General features: G+C 39.7%; 2 long non-coding RNA genes across 2 annotated transcripts; both read left to right on the top strand.

Annotated features, from left to right (window-relative positions):
* Positions 1-1,467: 1,467 nt before the first annotated feature.
* On the top strand, positions 1,468-4,885 carry LOC118225504. The gene is made up of 6 exons (XR_004764834.1): positions 1,468-1,587; positions 2,236-2,268; positions 3,324-3,347; positions 3,550-3,694; positions 4,296-4,543; positions 4,671-4,885. It is a non-coding gene; the product is annotated as an uncharacterized LOC118225504 (long non-coding RNA).
* An 8,231-nt stretch (positions 4,886-13,116) lies between these two features.
* On the top strand, positions 13,117-14,228 carry LOC118225511. The gene is made up of 3 exons (XR_004764841.1): positions 13,117-13,128; positions 13,777-13,818; positions 14,155-14,228. It is a non-coding gene; the product is annotated as an uncharacterized LOC118225511 (long non-coding RNA).
* The last annotated feature ends 4,598 nt before the right edge of the window (positions 14,229-18,826 follow it).

The raw sequence follows: 18,826 nt of genomic DNA, 5'->3' as shown, positions 1-18,826 counted from the left end.
ATTCCATGCAAAGTGGGGTGACTGGACAGTGAGGTCATGCACTAGCAGATCTACCTCACTTGCCCTGTTGGTGCCAGGGTGGCTAAACTCAGACTGATGTGGCTGTCAGCAGAGTAGAGCCCTGTGAGTCTGGGTTCCAATTCCACTGTGATTATGGACCTGGGGGGGGGCGGGGGGCATTCCAGTCTTGGACCAGGGTGCTCCAATTTCTTTGGGGGGGGGGGGGGAGTAAAACTTAAATTAGTAATTTAATTACAGCTTTTCGTGTTTGTCCTCAACCTCCAATAAGTCAGTTCCACAAAAACAGAGACTAACCTACTTTAAAGGTGCCACAGAAGGGACTGAGGACTGTGTCGTTATGATGCCATGAAATGGTGTAGGACAGTGCTGCTGGACTGTCCTTGTTTGAGAGAAGGACAGAGAAACAAAAGCTTTTTCATCATCCCGGGTGCTCACATTGACGCACTTGTGAAAGTTTAAGCAGAGGGAAATCAGGTCTCTTAACGGCTATTACAATCATTCATTTCTAAAATGATGTGGAGCCAGTTCCTAACCTCGAAGCCCACAGTACTTCCTATGAGCACCTATAAAGCAGGTTAGTCTTTTTTTTTTTTGCGGGACTAGTTAATGAGGACTGGAAAACAAACTGCTGAATTTACAGCAGGGCTTAAATTACTGAGGATCCAGGGGGAGCTCAGCCCCCCCCCCCCCCCCCCCCCACCCCCTGAAAGAGACCTGAGGCCCCCCAGTCCAAGATTGCAACCCCCCCCCCCCCCCCCCAACAATCACAGGCCCACCAGAAGCCAGAGGGGAACTGGAACCCAGACTTACAGGACTCTGTTTCGCTCACAGACACTGTGTCTGTGAGCAAAACTCAGTCTGAGTTTAGCCACCCTGGAACCAACAGAGTAGGTGAGGTAGATCTGCCAATCCATAACCTTACTGTTCAGTCTCCCCACTTTGCATGGAATTAGCCTTTTTCATACTGAAATGTCATTGCACTCTCTCATAATATGTAAAAAAGAGGAAAGCACACTGTGCCCAATACAAAAGAACCTTGTCTGATGAAATGTGCTTAACCATTATATTATACTCCCACCCAGCCTCCAGTTGGAATTATCTTACCCACAGTGAAAAAAATGAAACGGCCATTTTCTAAACTGTGGTCCCCTTTAACTATCCTGCTATTGTTCCCGTATTAAAATAAAGTGCTGTAATGGCAATAAAGAAATGGCACATACTGATTGTCATGTGGAATAACATCCTGATAGGAGGGGAGGTGGTTTGGGAGAAGCAGGGTACCTGACTGGAGTCTGATTAGACAGGACTTTAAAAGCACCTCTTCCATACAGCTCTGCATCCACCTGTCTTCTGAAGACGAGATAAGATGTTACATGTGTGGTTGCTCAACTGTCCCTCTCTTTATTTGGGGGGAACATAACTATCTTTCATAACTTCAAGTGATATGAATCCTTTTCTTCTTTTTATTTAGAGACAAAGAACAGGATGAAGAGCCTGCTAATTACAGTACTCCTGTTTCTCTCTCTGGCTGCTGTTGCTCTAGGAGGAAATACAAAATCTAAACCGGTACCATGTGAATTTATATTTACGTGTTTATATCCTCCATCCTATCTCAAAGAGACATTAGGTAAAAGTTTTGCAAATATACTTTGGAGAATGCCACCTAGTCTACATTTTAAATAGCTATGTGCAGACTCAGCTCGACTGCCCATTCTCACAACAAAATGTAGACATTTCATTTTTAACTGCATGTAACATGCATGTATAAGTGATTATGAAAAGCTACGCAACTCTAACCTAGAGTTTTAGCCAAAATATTACTTTAATAAGTAACTGACTTCTGGAAAATAGGATGTATGTGAAAAATCATTAACTTTGTATAGTTCAAGTATAAAGTATAACAATCCATATCATGCAATAATTCATCACATGCATTTAGATTAAATATGCTACATATGTTACAGAACTATGCAGATTATTTTGGTGTTAACAGAACCTTGCAAGTGCTTTTTAAAATGATCACCTTAAAACTCCAAATCCCAATCACAAATTCTATTTGTGAAGGGTTCCTGCTCAACTGATGCAGCTAAAGACTATGTGCTGGGATTACAAATGTATTAATTAATTTATTTATGTATTTATTCATTCATTTATGTGTGACATTGTCAATGATATTGGTGCAAATGTACCTTTTCAATGTGTCTTTGTCTTTAGCATAATGAAGTATTTGTGCCACCCACACCTGAGGTAAATATTGACTATTATATTCATATATAATTTAGCTATTTTAGTACACATGTTTTCTGGCAAACAGACTTCTAAGATAATAGTTTATCACTGTCTGAAAGAAAGTTTGAATCCCCCGACTTGCCGAGTGTTGAGCAAATCTTGCCTGAAATGGAGTTACAAACATTAGACTAGGCCTACTATTTGAAAAAGTAACATATGTCAAAAATCAGTTATGACAGGTCCGATTTGAATTTTCCTCATTTTTTCAGCATTGTCAGCTCTTACTGTAAATTAAATGACCGGGCAAGCATTGCTTTGCAGAATGTCTAAAGTTACTGCTTCATATCTAAAAGTATTGCATCACAGATAAAGGCTTTGTCATAGTTCTGTGTTCCTGTCTGTGTTTCCTTGTTGGGCCGCCAGATGGCGACACTCCTGTTTTATGTCCTGCTTAATTGTATTATTGTTTTCAATTATCCCATTATTGTTTTCTGGGTGTCTCGTTTTCCCTTCCTTCTCTGTGGCCTGATTGTTCATTGTGCCCTCCTGTGTCTCATCTGTGTCTTTAAGTTTCCCGTCTCCTGAACTCAGTGCTGGATCCTTGCTCATTGTTGGTTTGTTGGTTGTTTGCTTGTGTTTGTTTCTGACCGTATGTACCTTTCCGTGTACTCTGCCTGCCCGTGCTCTGCCCTGCCCGTGTTTTGAGTCCCTCTTGTTTTCTTAGATATTTTGGAGTTTGTGTTTTTGCCCATCGTGGCCTTTTCTGTTCCCTGCTTGTTTGCCTTTTTTGTCAGTAAAGTCTGTTAACTTTCCCTTTTTGAGTTTGTCTTTCCTTCCTCTGCGTTTGGGTCCTCCCTACCTGTTTTGTGACAGGCTTTGTAGTAGTAGAGGACCAAGAACTGAACCCTGGGGGACACCTGAAGGAGTTTTCCCTTGACCTAGTAGGAGGGACTGTCAAGGTTGGAAGCAAAGCAGTTGAAAGCTGTCCCATAAATACCCAAGGTAGTCAGGGAAGACAGCTGGCAGTGGCGGCCAACCATGTCAAAAGTTGCAAAAGTTTTTGTTTTTTACAGGAAGAAGCCACGGCAACCAAAGATGTAAGTACCAGCAATGCAATAGTCCATTAATGCAGGCAATGCAATAGTCCACTGCTTATTATGGTGGAAGAAGCAAAACAACTTTGGAATTCTGCTACCAGAAACTTGACGTATCTTCTACATTATTATTATTGTTATTATTATATTTTTTCTTCTTTATTTCATTTTTTAAATTTTATTTTCTTCACTTTCTTATTTGCAGTTTACATTTGGAGACATCATTGAATTTCCCTATAAACACAAGAGGGTGGTCCCATTCAAGCACTATGGTGTATTTGTGGGAAACCATCGTTTTCAGACGACCGGAGAGCAGCAAGGACCCCATGACACTCTTTTCCATTTCTCAGGTTTTTTTTTCTTTATTCAGATCCATTGTACTGGCAAGCTGATCAGAATTGTCAATGAATGTTTCTTGTGTGATATGTGGATGTTTGAATGAGTACATCAGTACAATATGAAAAAACGAAATAGTGTAAAAGTTGCCTGACGGGAATGTATGATTGAGGGAAATTAACAAAAAATGCTAGTCTGGGGTTTATTAAACAGGACTGAGACTTCAATCAAAATCAGGTGTTACTGTAAATTCAAATTAAATAGAGTTTCTTGGCCACACACAGTAGGGTTGACTTTGGCGTTAGCAAGATTACAGTTTCATAACAGGTACATTTACTGAGCTGGATAATTTCAGTGCAGCATTTCAGGTTAATTAAGGGCATAACAGCAGTGCCCAGGTTGGGAATGAAACCCACACCTTTTCAGTTACAGGCCTGGTTCTGAAACCATTACACCCCGCTGCCTTCACTAAACAGCATCTTGAAATTAAATGTTGTGTCTATAGTGAAGCATGGTCAGCAGTCTTTGTTTTAAGGTTATTTGTGTTATTATGTCTAAGAATTCTTTTTTCCTTCGCATTATATGACTGTCTTTTGCATTTCTTGTTTCATATAGAAAGTGAAACCGGAATGAAATGTCAGTTTAGTACAGTATTGGCAGCAGCTGAAGGAGGTACATACCAAAAAAAGAACCTTCATGATGGAAAAGATGGGTGGCAAAAAAATACAGATGAGAAAATGGTGGAAATAATCACATTTCTGGCAAATAACGGATGTGGAGAATACAAATTACTAAGCAATAACTGTGAGCACGTGTCAACATACGTCCGTTATAGTCAAAATGTTTCGAAGCAGGCACAGAGGGTATGTGATTCTTCAAACGTTTGAAATAGACTTCCCATTTCTGTCATTTACAAGGATAATTTATGATTCATTTCAAATATCACCACCTGCTCAACCTCATGTTTGTTCAATCTCATTTCTCCCGCAGGCTAAAAAAATAATTCGCTGTTTAGAGATTACACCCACGGGAAACAGACCCAAAAGGTGGGCTGCATCAATTAAACATTTCCTGGGTCTGGCCTGAGCACCCCTCTCAGAGGAAGAGTCAGAGTTACAAACCCTGCAAGTTTGTATTTGCTGTCATACTTGCTGTCATAACTCTGCCACAACTCTCTAATAAAGTTTATTAACAGCATCCTAATACGTGTGTCTCTGCACTGGCATGCTCTCTTAAATTATTTATTTTAACTTTTATTTTCTAAATGTCTTATGCATAATTGACACTGTGGATATATTGTAGATGTAAAATTGAATACCGGAGTGATGTTATGGACTCATCTCAGCTCTTGGACAAATATATCTTACTTTTGTTCAGCCCTAAACTTTTGAGCTCCAAGCCAAGTTCTACCACATCTACACTTAACCACTGTACTACAGTGCCTCCAAGTGTTTACTTTGTGTACCTTTAAAGCAGTTCTGTTTGTTTGTTTTTTTTAATCTATTGGGTAAAAACAATACAGAGAAGTCAAATTTTAAAAATCAGATTGTGTGAGATTATGCAAATATGCAAGGGTTTGTAAGGATAACAATTACAAAAAATGTATGAACTGACTTTGTCTCAAGCTCTCACTCAGACCTTGCAAAGAAAAAAAAGGAAAAACAGCTCTTTTGCCATGTTAATGTAAATGTAAAGTAAAAGTGATTCAATTTTGATCAGATGCCTTTAAATCTTGTATTGCTTTTTTTGGTATGCTGATTATTTTTGCTTTCCTTGAGGTAAGAAATAAAATCTCAAATAGAATTTTGTGCGATTGCACACACACACACACACACACACACATATATACATAGTGCCCTCCAAACATTACAGTGACTTTGTTCGTTTTATTGTATTCTTAAGGCATTTGGATTTGTGATCAAAAGTTGAAAATGAGACAAAAGCACAGACAATCAGTTTTTTTCCCATGGTATTTACATGCATATATGTTTTACCACATTACAGAAGCAGCTGTTTTGTGTTGAGTTCACACATATTCAGCTATGCAAAAGTGATGACAAAGCATAGCATGTTAACACAAATGCTCAGAAGCCTGTGCCAGAGAACTCAGTCAAATGATGACATGATGTGTCAGAGTCACATGATCACACCAAACGAAGCTGTGTTACATAACACAAAATTTGTTAAGTTCAGTACAGTGGTGCTGAAGGGCAAGCAAGCATATCAGTCTTATATTACATAAAAGGCCAATTGAATTTAAAAAGAAATTCAAGTTATTTATTCACTTCAATGTCAACAGTGCTCGCCTATGAATGAGTGAAAATCAGTAAATGATGTTATCATGCGTAACATGCATTAATCACACCCCTAAACTCCCAAAATGCTTTTAAGCCCACCAGATACCTCCAAACTCCAAGGCAAGGTAAAAGAGACGTAGTAGACTTTGAAATGAAAATGGTAGGAAAGGCAAAGATTGTGTGGGACCATTTCAATGACGAGACCCCAAAACAAAATTTCATGCACTATTGTATATCTTACCAGCACCTGTCAAATCTGATCATCTGAGCGTGAGAATTTCTGGAACCTTCCAGGAAACAGGAATCCGTGACGCATAGAGTGGATAGGGAGACACACTGCATGTGGAGGACGGAGTGTAGCACAGTGGGTAAGGAACTGCGCTTGTACCCGAAAGGTTGCAGGTTCGATTCCCGGGTAGGACACTGTCCTTGTACCCTTGAGCAAGGTACTTAACCGAAATTGCTTCAGTATATATCCAGCTGTGTAAATGGATACAATGTAAAAATGCTATGTAAAAGTTGTGTAAGTCGCTCTGGATAAGAGCGTCTGCTAAATGCCTGTAATGTAATGTAATGCATGTTGTACTGTGTATGTTGTAAGTGTATCTCACGCTCTTTTTTAGCCCTGTCATGGTGGAACAGGTAACACTGGTGTGCATTATGTTTTTATCTTATCACCAATATTTATCTTATCTCATCTTATCTCATCTGATCTGAGGCGATGAGCAGGAGGAGAAACAGCTCCAGCAGAATGAGTTTGAAACCCTAAAAATCCTTGAGTGTTTCCCCTCCCCCTGGCCCCTGCCCCTCCTTCCGTAACACAAGCGCCATGCCGCTCACAAAACACTGAAACAAACTCAAACGTTCTGCACTGATTTTAGTTTATTTTTCTGTTTTCATGTGTTAATTTTGTGTCACGGGCCACTCCTTGTTATCCCTGCAAATGAAAAGAAGTGCACACACAAGCCCATATGGAAAGCATGCATAGTCATCACTTCATGCAGAATAAGATAAACTGGACTCAAAGAAAGTGTTTAACAGGAACTTCAAACAATCCTTAAACCTGCCCTAAGCCCAATCACATCACACAGCTTTTAATGAGAAATACGGTGGAAGACGGGGAACATCGATAATTTAATGGCACAGATGAGTCTGACCATTTTTAACAATGCTCTCTGGTCCTTGGCGTTCTGCTCATTACTGCCAAAATACAGGGTGAACAAAGGCAAATTCAGTGAAGGACCACAAGATGGCGCCAAATGATTTGACACATTGACAAAGTACTGACACAAAATGGTAAGAGCTTTAAAAACTTTGCCATACCAGTACCTACTTTGAAGTAAATCAACGCAGTAAAGTCTACTATTTGATTGTATTGCCCTTAAGTGCAATTAATGCATGAAGTCTATGAGCCACTGACATCACCAAACATTTGGTATCTTCTTTGGAAATGCCTTTCCAGGCTTTCACTGCATTACGTTACATTAGATTATAGGCATTTGGCAGACGCTCTTATCCAGAGCGATGTACAACAAAGTGTATAACCATAACCAGGAACAAGTGTGTCGAAAACCCTAGAGAGAAGTACCGTTCCAAGTGCAGGGAACAACCGCATAGATTAACTTGGACCCTGTAGGATAAACTGATTAACACTAACACAAACAAGAACAGCAACAATTCAGTCTATGCAAAAATACAAGCAGTAGTTAAGACACGAGTGCATTAACTAAGTCAACTACGAAACAGCTACCTAGTTACAACCCTAAGCTTACAGTCAATTTAGAGATTACAGGGAGGTAGGGAGGGATGGGGAGAGGAGCAGCCTGAAGAGGTGAGTTTTCAGTTGTCGCTTGAAGTGGGTCATTGTTTGTCTTTTTTCCCTCTTTTTTTCACATGTTCATGCCAAGCATCTGGTCAACCCATGGATGTGCATACACTGCCATCTATTTTAAGTTGATATTAAAACGATGTATGACTGTTCCATTTAGCCATGCTGTATCACTCATATTGGCTGTGATAAGAAGGCGCACACACACAGTCACACACACACACACACACACACATACAGTCACGATGGCTGTCAGGGGTGATCTGAAGTGCAGAGAGACAGAAGTTAAAATCCATGAAGGTCTTTACTTGAGTTTCAGGTTTAAAAAAAAAACACATCACAAGTAGAAAAAAACACGGAAGGAAATAAGAAAAATCACAAGGAAAGGGAAACAGGCGGCCTCTGGTGGACAACACTAGGAACTCATGAGACACACTCTCACACATATACACGGATGCACACACGCGCACACACACATACATGCAGACACACACACTCACAAATACACACGCTTGAACACACACACAAATAGAAACACATACCCACGCTTGCTTCTAAGGAGCGAACAAGGTAGTTAGCTTAGCCTCAAGTGTCAGGAGTTGACACACTAGGTAGCTTAGCATCAAGTGTTAAGCTGGCTTTAACCATATCTTCTCTGTTTCTCTTTCCATGGGGCTCCCACCCCTAACCTCACCCTGAGCTCAAAGACCGCTCCAGCCTGTTTCCTCAGCCTGAATCCATGGGATCATTCCAGCCCTGTCCATGGTCGTGGACCACTTGAGGCCTGTTCCTCCCCTGCCAAATGCCTTGACGCAGCCTGGAGCTCCAGATCCATCACCCTGCTCCTCTAAACTGCACTATTTAATCTCCTATTATTCCTGCTAACTTTCACCTCAGCTGTAACCTGCACAGCCCATTTGATTTGCTGTGATAGATCCCTTGAAGCTTTTCTGCTGCACTCCATTCTACTGCTACTTTACACCGGGCTGGCCAGTGGAGAATGGGCTCCCCATCTATAGCCGTAATCCTCTCGAAATTTCCTCCCCTTGGGAAATTTTTCTTGCCACGTTTTGAAGGTTAATTTTTACCGTATGCATTCGCTGTTTGGGGGTTGAGGCCTGGTGTTTGCTCGAATTGCTCTTTTTGCTCGGTCTCTGCCTTGCTACGTAAAGCGTCTTTGTGACAGTTCTCTGTAAAAAGCACCATGCAAATAAAATTTAATTGAATTGAACGCCCCCACATACACACACACAAACATGCAGACACACACACTCTCACACACACAAATACACACACATTCATACATGCATGCACACACACACAGATACACACATGCACAACATACACACATACACACATATACACACACGCACACACACGCACAAACACATACACACACAACATACTTACACGGTGTTCAGAACAGGTCAAAAGGGTCAGGAAAACAGCTTTTTATATTTTTTCTTAGAACTGATAGCATCTCGATTACATAGATAGTGTGACATAAAACAATGAAAGGGAATGAGGTTTTACGATGTTACATTAATGCCCATTCATACCCAGTGTTTGAACAAAGTATCTGCTCAAACAAATTATTTGCATCACCGTCTTTAAAATACTATGATTACACGGTTAGTATCAGGTCAGGGCCCTGTTTCATGCACGCCACTTGAAAAATCGAGGATAATTGGACTAATGTTGTGTCACATTATGTCATGAATTAAATTTGGGCTTAATTTGATAAGTCAATGTAGCCCTGAATCATCTCAGATTACTGCACGCACCCCTCTCTGTTATAATGGGGAGATGAACCGCAAACCAGAAACAGAATCGCACTCCTTATATAGACACACAGGGATGTGACGCTGCCCTTTGCAGGTTCCAGTAACACACTGAAATTAACAAAAGTGATATTTTCCAAACTCACAATATAGCCTATGTGTTTTTCTATTATGTATTGGGGTACATCACTAAATTATGGCAACACTGGAGAGGGCATATTTTTTACCTCTAAAGATCAAAAATGCATCATTCAGTTTTATCCATCCATCCATCCATTATCTATACCTGCATATTTCTGGTCAGGGTCACGGGGGGTGCTGGAGCTTATCCCAGAATACACTGGGCGAGAGGTTTTAGAATTGTGCTTTCGTTTAGCTAAGGAATAGTCCTGTCTCTCAGAAAACAGGAACGAACAAGGTCAAGTATGTCCTGGGGATGCTAAGATTTCAACTATTGCTGCTCTTCCCATGTCTACAGACAGGTGTGCGCTGCATGGATTTCTGGGGATGGCCGGGTATGACCACCGTTTTTGTAATCTGTTCTGATGAGCGGGCACGGTGGTGTAGTGGGTAGCACGGTCACCTCACAGCAAGAAGGTCGTGGGTTCAAATCTCAGCTTGGGGCCTTTCTGTGTGGAGTTTGCATGGTCTCCCCATGTCCACATGGGTTTCCTCCTGGTACTCCGACTCCCATAGTCCAAAGACATGCAAGTAGGCCAGTTGGAGACCCTAAATTACCCATAGGTATGTGTGTGTGAGTGAACGCAGCATGTGCCCTGCAATAGACTGGTGGCCTGTATTCCTGCCTCTCACCCAATGCACACTGGGATAGGCTCCAGCACCCCCCGCGACCCTGCTCAGGATAAGTGGGTATAGGTAATGGATGGATGCTCTGATGAGTGCCAGTAGGCCCGTAAATGTCTGAAAGCGGTGTTGCACTGCACCCCTGTCCTGGGTGCTCCAAACTTGGTGCTACCATTCAAGCTGGAGGTAGATGCAAGCGCGGTGGGAACTGGGGCTGTTCCAGGAGGACGGACATGGCCTTGATCATCCAGTCTGCTGTTTTCTATGGAAGTTCCACAAACACAAACTCAGGTATTCCACCATTGAAAAGGAGGCTTTGGCATTGCTGTGAGCTCTCCAATACTTTGAGGTATTTGCTGGATCTAGTGTGCTACCTGGTGTGGTGTGTACAGACCACAGCCCCTTAGTTTTCGGACAAATGTATAACCGGAATCAACATCTCATGCGTTGGTCTCTCATTTCCCAAAACGATCATTTGGATATTAGGCTTAAGAAGGGCTCTGGAAATGTACCAGCTGATGCTCTCTCTTGCAAATCAGACATTGTCAGTTTGATCTTGTGGGTGGGGTGTTACATGCCATGTGATGTACCAGAGTGGACTTTGACCCGGGGCTCCTGATCCAGAGAACAACACTCTATTCAGTGAGATATCAGTGAGCTATCATCATCAGCCAGCTGGTCCCAACTGGTCCCTGTTCCTGGTTCATCCAATCACCTTCGTCCGCCTCAAGATTAAGTCACCTGAAACAGTCTGGATCTTTCTCTCAGATGAATTCCATGCATGGCCAATTTAATTCAAAAAAGGTCTGGATAAGAGCGTCTGCTAAATGCCTGTAATGTAATGTAATTACACTAAAGTTTAAAGCGATGGGCCACCCCCTAATGTTTGGACTCTCTTCCATTCTAATGTCATACTGGAATGTATAGTGACGGCAGCTACAAAAGGGTTCGGCAGCAGGTCAAACTCAATTTGAAATATATATATATATATATTGTGCACAGCCACATCATTGCAATTCTACATTATCAACTTGGTAATGGTCAAGTAAGTGGCTGACCTCCTAGGACTATACCAATGTAGCCAACAAGAAAAAGGCTTGGTGAGGAAAACTGGGGTCAGGGGACCGCAACACCAGCCTTCACCCCTGCTGTGGAGGGGCTGTTGATAGTGGGCATCCCCGGGAGCACCTGCTCGAAATCAGTGGCGGAATGCAGCAGCTTCTATACCCTAATTCAATGACCCCCCCCACCCCCCATGAACAGTTGGCAGTTCGCAGCCAGGTCATTCTCTCACCTTCCTGTCTGTACCAGAGACTGAACCAGCACATCACTCAAAACAGTCATCTCCACTTGTACTCATTTGACGTAAAGCACTCAAAAAGACGTGTTTACAGTCCTGAACGCATAACAATATAACCTGCAAGCTGGCAGCTCCCAGGAGCATGCCAGTTCAGCTAGTGGAGCTCCTGGGGGGGACCACATTTAGAAATGCAATGAAAATATTTATTGGTGATTATGCAAATACTCAAGATGAGGAAACAGCACTCAGACCGTCTGTGAGCAGGTGCAGCCTTAAAAAAAACATGAAGAATTGATCAATGAACACAGCTCTTGCTCTCAGTAAAAATATTTTGATTTTTTTTTTTTTACCCATTTCTATAAAAACCATTGACATAGTCTCAGGCCTTCATCAGAACGCGTGATTATGCAAACTTTGCCATCATAAAACCCTCTCGGAAATGATACCAAAATTTACACAAATTTTCCTTAACATGTTATAATATACAGTTTGGGTGCATTTAAAGAAAATGTATAAGTCTGAATATGTATACATCACATACAGGCATACCCCATCACACTTTGATGCAATGAACGCAAAAACTGAGGTTTAAGCTGAAGCTGACTTAGCATATTTAAACCACTCAGTGAAACCTCAGTTTCACCTAGAGTGGATATGAATGCGAGGTTTGTAAGAGGTTTGTGTCGATAAAAAAGCCATCATTGTATGAGAATTGAGAAAGGGACGCATTTTTGGAGACTGACAACATCCTTTAAGGCACTTTAATGATTGTTTTTATGAGCGCAATCAATTTAGTGAAGAAATTATTTACTTCCAGCAATTATTAGGAGTGCACATTGCCAGCTCCGAGCAAAGCAAGCCCAAACTGATACAGACAGGGTGCCCCCCCCCCCCCCCCAAAGGCAGTGAATTTGGAACCCAGACTCACAGGGCTCTGTTCTGCTGACAGACACGTTAGTATGAGTGTAGCAACCCTATAACCAACAGAGTAAGTAAGGTAGATCTGCTAGTCCATAACCCTACTGTTCAGTCTCCCCACTTTGCATGGAATTTGCCTTTTCATACTGAAATGTCATTGCACTCTCTCATAATATGTAAAAATGAGGAAAGCACACTGTGCCCAATACGAAAGGCTTATCTGTTGAAATTTGCTTAACCAATGTATTATACCCCCACCCAGTTTACTATTTGGATTATCTTGCATGCAACAGTGAAACAATGGTCACTTTTACCTATCCTGTCCTTGTTCCCTTATTAAAATAAAGTACTGTAATGGCAATAAAGAAATAGCACGTACTGATTGTCGTGTTGAATAACATCCTGATAAGAAGGGAGGTGGTTTGGGAAAAGCAGGGTATCTGACTGGAGTCTGATTAGACTGGACTTTAAAAGCACCTCTTCCATACAGCTCTGCATCCACCTGTCTTCTGAACCTCAGGTAAGATGTTATGCGTGTGATCGCTCAACTTTCCCTCTCTTTCTCTCTCTCCCTTTAATTCATTACATTACTTGATTCATTGAATTGTAATTACTATTTGTATTTGTTTAGCAAAATTACAACTATGTTGGCTTTCTCTTTCCTGATTTGTTACTTTTTCAGGATATATCCATATTGTTGTTGCCTAAACGTTTGTTTTTTTAAAACTCGAACAAATAATCTTGATGAATGAACATAATTACCTGTTAATTCGATTTCAATCTGTAAAGCATCACTTTTATAGTGCAGTCATCATAGTTTACCACATTCAGCTAATCACCAGCAAAGCATGTGTACTGAAACATTCAGATATATCATTACTTTAACCAGGAATTTAAGTTTTTCTGCAGCCTCTAATTTTACTATAAAAGTTAAACAGAAGTTAATTTAAACAACTGAAAATAAATTATTATACAATGCTTAATTATATAAGTACTACAACCTCTTTGGGTCAGTGATGCCAAGAAAGATTTAATCCTTGATACAGTATTTGTATCAGTTTTGTTTATAGTGACATATATAAATGCATGACCACTTGTGTTTTTAAAATAGGAATATCCACACGCTGAACCCTCCAAACTATTCTTTGCTCCCTCCTTGCATACACAGGTACTGCTTGGTGTTCCAGATACGTGTATAGCAGGAGTTAAGGTGAGTAGCCAGACTACACCACCATGGGAATTTCACCCTAGGAAATGATAACCAATTCAGACCCCTCAATTACAACAAGTTCCCAGGTTCTTTAACAGAGATGTGGTGTCAAAGGAAACATTCATTTTTTTATTGAGATTTAAATAAATGGCTGCGATTACTTGTATGAAATCACTTGTATGAAGTCCAGTTCTTTTGGCCAGCACAATTAGAGACTGCTATAGACAAGAGAACAGCAGAATGTTTCTGCAATACTACAAACCTTTTATGAATTTAACATAACTATCTTTCATAACTTCAAGTGCAATGAATCCTTTTTTTTTTCTTTTTACTTAGAGACAAAGAACGGGATGAAGAACCTACTATTTATAGCACTACTGTTTCTGTCTTTGGCACTGATTGCTCTAGGAGGAGGCTCAATTTCAAAACCGGTACCATATGAATTCATATTTATTTGTCTATATTGTCCATCTAATCTCAAAAAGAAATGAAGTAGCATTTATGCCTGCCTGTCATGTCAAGTATAATAATACATACCAGGCCCTAATCGGTTGCATTTCAATAAAATACACTGCATATGTGAAATAACTATGGCGATTACGTTGGTGTTAAAGTAAATTAACAGGACATAAAGTAAATTAACATTAACATGCTTTCAGGTACTTTTAAAATGATTGTGTTTAAACCTCTTTATAATTGTGAAGGGTTCCTGCCAAAACTGTTGCACCAATGTTGTCTATGAGCCAGGACCACAAAATTACTGTTTATTTAGTTATTGGTCACATCATTATTGTTGTTAATGTATGTTGTGTAAATGTGTCTTTGTCTTTAGATACCTTCAAATCTATCACCTGAGGTAAGTATTGACAAATTGACATGATGTTCTTGGAGAGGGACAGTTTGTTGTCCAGTGAAGCAGAGTATCTCAGTTTTAGTCAAGTTGAGCTTTACTGGATGATTTGTCATTCAGATTGAAATGTAAAGCTGAGATGTGTGCAGAAATCACAGTGGGGGGGGGGGGGGGGGGGAGAAACAGTTGTGTATCATCACAACATCATCATCACACAACACAATGAAAAGACAGGCCATGGGAGGAGAGGGCAGAACCAAGGGACTTGGTACAGAGAGAAAAGAGGAGAGGACTAAGACCTGAACCTTGAAGGACACCTGTATAGAGCAACCTGCTTCAAGGTAAGAATCAAACCAGTTGAGAGCTGTGTCAGAAACCCCCAAGGTAGTCAGGCGAGACAGCTGAAGGTGAACCTGGCAGGAAAACGTGACAGGTTAGAAAAATTTTAAAAATTAAAACTTGCTTTCTTTATTTCTGTTTTTCAAAGGAAGAAGCTCAGATGATCAAAACCGTAAGTACAGGCAATGCAGTAGTCCGCTCCTGATTATGGTGGAAGGGCACATTTATTCTCACAGCAGAATAAAAAAACAAATAAGGAGATCTTTTAAAGCTGCATATTAAATAACTAGTTAGCTCATTCTTAAACAAAAGGAGTTGTTAGCCTGTTGTCGGTACACTATTAATTAACCAATTGATTGGATTTGTTCAACTCAGACTAGATATTTAATGTATTTAACTCAACTTTAACTTTAGGCTACATGTGACATCAACTGATACAGCTGTTTGGATCAAACAGACATTAGATGTGAACTGGAGAATAATGTACCATACAGTCTTGTGATAGATTTTCACTGATATAGGTAGGCCATGAAAAACATAAATGTAATCAAAAAATAAATTGAAGACTGTTTGTATCATATAACATGGAATTTATTGAACTGCCTAACTTTGTGTTGTAACTTTTAAAGCTATTAAGACTGTTGTACCCCGCGCTGTGTTAGTTTTTACCCCGGGGTTAAATGTAACAAACACTCTCGGTACAATTTATTTGTTGGCAGTGTACATAAGTAATTAATCTCCTCACTCTCCTATTTACAGTTTCAATTTGGAGATGCAATTGAATTTCCGCGACGCGGTTTCAAGCACTATGGTATATTTGTTGGAGACCGATCATTTCCAAATAAAAAATCAGATGATGATCTTTTCCATTTTTCCGGTAGGCTATTTAAATTTTGTTATATATTTCTTTTCCTATTAAATGTTCCTAATTACATCAAACGCACTGGCCTGCTCATCAGACTTGACAATTAATGTTTCTTGTTTGATTTTTAGATTTTTTGGGGTATTTTTATGTAATATGCAAAAAAACTAAATAGAGTATAAGTTGCCATGTAAGAAAGCTTGACTGTGGGCTATCAAGAAAAAATATGAACTATGAGTCTATTAAACAGCATTGAAACTTTTATTGGAACCCATTTTTAATGAGACCAGAATTTAAGCTTACATATACAATCTTATATGTGCATGCATTTCTATGTTTATTAGACGAGTATCAATGCCCTATTATATATACACTACTCTGGTCAAAAATATGGTTCCTTCTGCCGGGTACTTAAACTTGGCTGCAAACAGATCTTTCAGCAAGACAATGATCCACAGTATATAGTGTCATGAAAAAGTATTTGCCCCTTTCTAATTTCCTCCATTATTACATATTTGTCACACTGAATGGTCTCAGATCTTTAGACAAAATGTAATATTAACCAAGGGGAACCTGAGAAAAAAAAACACTTTTAAACCTATTATTCCATTTATTTAATGAAAAACTTTATCAAACACCCAAACACCACCATGCCTGGCCAAAACATACAGTCTATGGGCCAAAATCGTCACCACATTTGGAGCGCTGCCCCTCTGCACTCTGATTGGTTATGCCTAGAACGTACAGAGTAGAATTCATGGTTCCTTCAATAATCGCAAGTCATCCAGGTTCTGAGGCAGTAAAGAGTCCCCTTACCATCACACTACCACCATGTTTGACTGTTGCTATGATGTTTTTACTGTGAAATTCAGTACTTGCTTTATATCAGACATAATGGGACCTGTGTCATTCAAAAAGATCCACATTTGACTCATCTGTTCATAGAACATTATCCCCAAAGACCTGGGGAACATCCATTTGCTTTTCTGCATGTCAGATGAGAATTTATGTCTCTCTTGGTTAGCAGTGGTTTTAGTTTTACTACTGTCCTATAAATTTTTTTTTTTTTTTTTTTTTTTTTTTTTGTGGAGTCATGAACACTGAACTTTGCTGAGGCTAGAGAGGCCTGCAGTTATTTGGATGTTCTTTTGGGATCTTTTGTGACTTCCTGGATGAGTAGTCGTTGCACCCTCTGAGAAATTTTGGCAAGCTGGCCACTCCTAGGAAGATTCACCACTGTTCCAAGTGTTCTCCATTTGAAGAGAATGGCTCTCACTGCTCTGAGTCCCAGAGCCTTATAAATGGCTTTATAACCCTCTCCAGACTGATACATTTCAAGATCGTTTTGCCTAATCTCTTATGGAATTTTCTGTGATTGAAGCATGGTGTATCTTGTAGAACCTTTGTGGTGACTACTTCACCCTGATAGTAGGGTTCAATATGGTGAGGTGAGAGTGAGGTCAATATTCAACAGGGCTGACTGCAATTAAGCCTGGCTGTATTCAATCAGCAGAATCTAATTATGAATTAAATTTGGTTAATTGGTTCCCTTTGTCTAATATTACAGTTTGTTTAAAAACATGAAATCATTCAGTGTAACAAATATGCCACAATAGAGGAACACATACAGGGGCAAATTCTTTTTCATGGCACTGTACCTCAGAATCACAAAGAAATGCTTAACTGATCTTTGTTTTGAAGTTTCTATTTTAGTTTCAAGACTTAAACTAAATTTTTATTTATGTATTTCTTTTTTATGTGATGTATGTATGCATATATTATTCAAACAAGACATAATTATCTTGTCTTTGCTATCAGATGCAGGCAAGGTCTAAATGAGCGAATACTGTACCTTTTTGTTTACATACACTTATCGTATGAAATTGGAATTAATCAAAATAAAATTTTTTGGTTGATTCCCTTAAATCATTATAAAGGTAGAATAATTTTAAAATTATAAGTATTACTTATTATTAAGTAATATAAATATTGTTCTACACAGCCTAGTTTTCTGTTAATCTTCATCAAGTGTGTGAACAATTTTGCAGGGCCATCTAAGAGAGAAGCACGATGTATATTTAGTACAGTAAGTGCAACGGCTGCAGGAGGTCAGTTCGAACGGAACAACCTTCATGATGGAGAAAAAGGCTGGATTGTAGATTCACCGGATAACATAGCAGCAACAATCAACAAATTGATTGATCAGGGGTGTAACACGTATGATTTATTTATTAATAACTGTGAACATGTGACCACATGGATTCGATATGGTAAAGATTTTTCACAGCAGGTATGTAATTCTTTAAACTTTGACTGGTCCTAATTCTGCCATTTACAAGCCAAATGTATGATTCATTTTAAATACACTCCCCTGGTCAACTTCATGTTTGTGCAATCTCTTTCCTCCTGCAGGTTAAAAACAAATTGCCCTTGTGTACACCTAAACCCAAAGGAAACAGACCCAAAAGGTGGGCTGCATTCATTAAAAATTTTCTGGGTCTGGCCTGAACACCCCTTTCAGATGAAGAGTCAGAATTACAAACCCTGCAAGTTTGTATTTGCTGTCGTACTTGCTGTCATAGCTCTGCCACAACTCTCTAATAAAGTTTGTTAACAGCATCCTAACCCCTGTGTCTCTGCACTGGCATTCTCTCTTAAATTATTTATTTTGACTTTTATTTTCTAAATGTCTTATACATAATTGACACTGAGGATATATTGTAGATAGAATAAAATTGAAGACTGGTGTGATATTATGGACTCATCTCATCTCTTGGACAAATATATCTTATTCAGTCCTGAACGTTTTTAGTTCCAAGCCCAGTTCTACCACACTACACTTAACCGTCGTACTACACTGCCTCCCACGGTGTTCACTTTGGGTACCATTAAAGCAGTTTTGCATTGATGCAAATATGTAAGGTTTTGTAAGAGTAACAATTACAAAAAGTGTCTTA

The sequence above is a fragment of the Anguilla anguilla genome, chromosome 4 (genome assembly GCF_013347855.1).
Source record: "Anguilla anguilla isolate fAngAng1 chromosome 4, fAngAng1.pri, whole genome shotgun sequence".
Classification (NCBI taxonomy): Eukaryota; Metazoa; Chordata; class Actinopteri; order Anguilliformes; family Anguillidae; genus Anguilla; species Anguilla anguilla.
The sequence above is the reverse complement of the archived record's forward strand: the minus strand, read 5'-3'. Positions and strand labels throughout refer to the sequence as shown.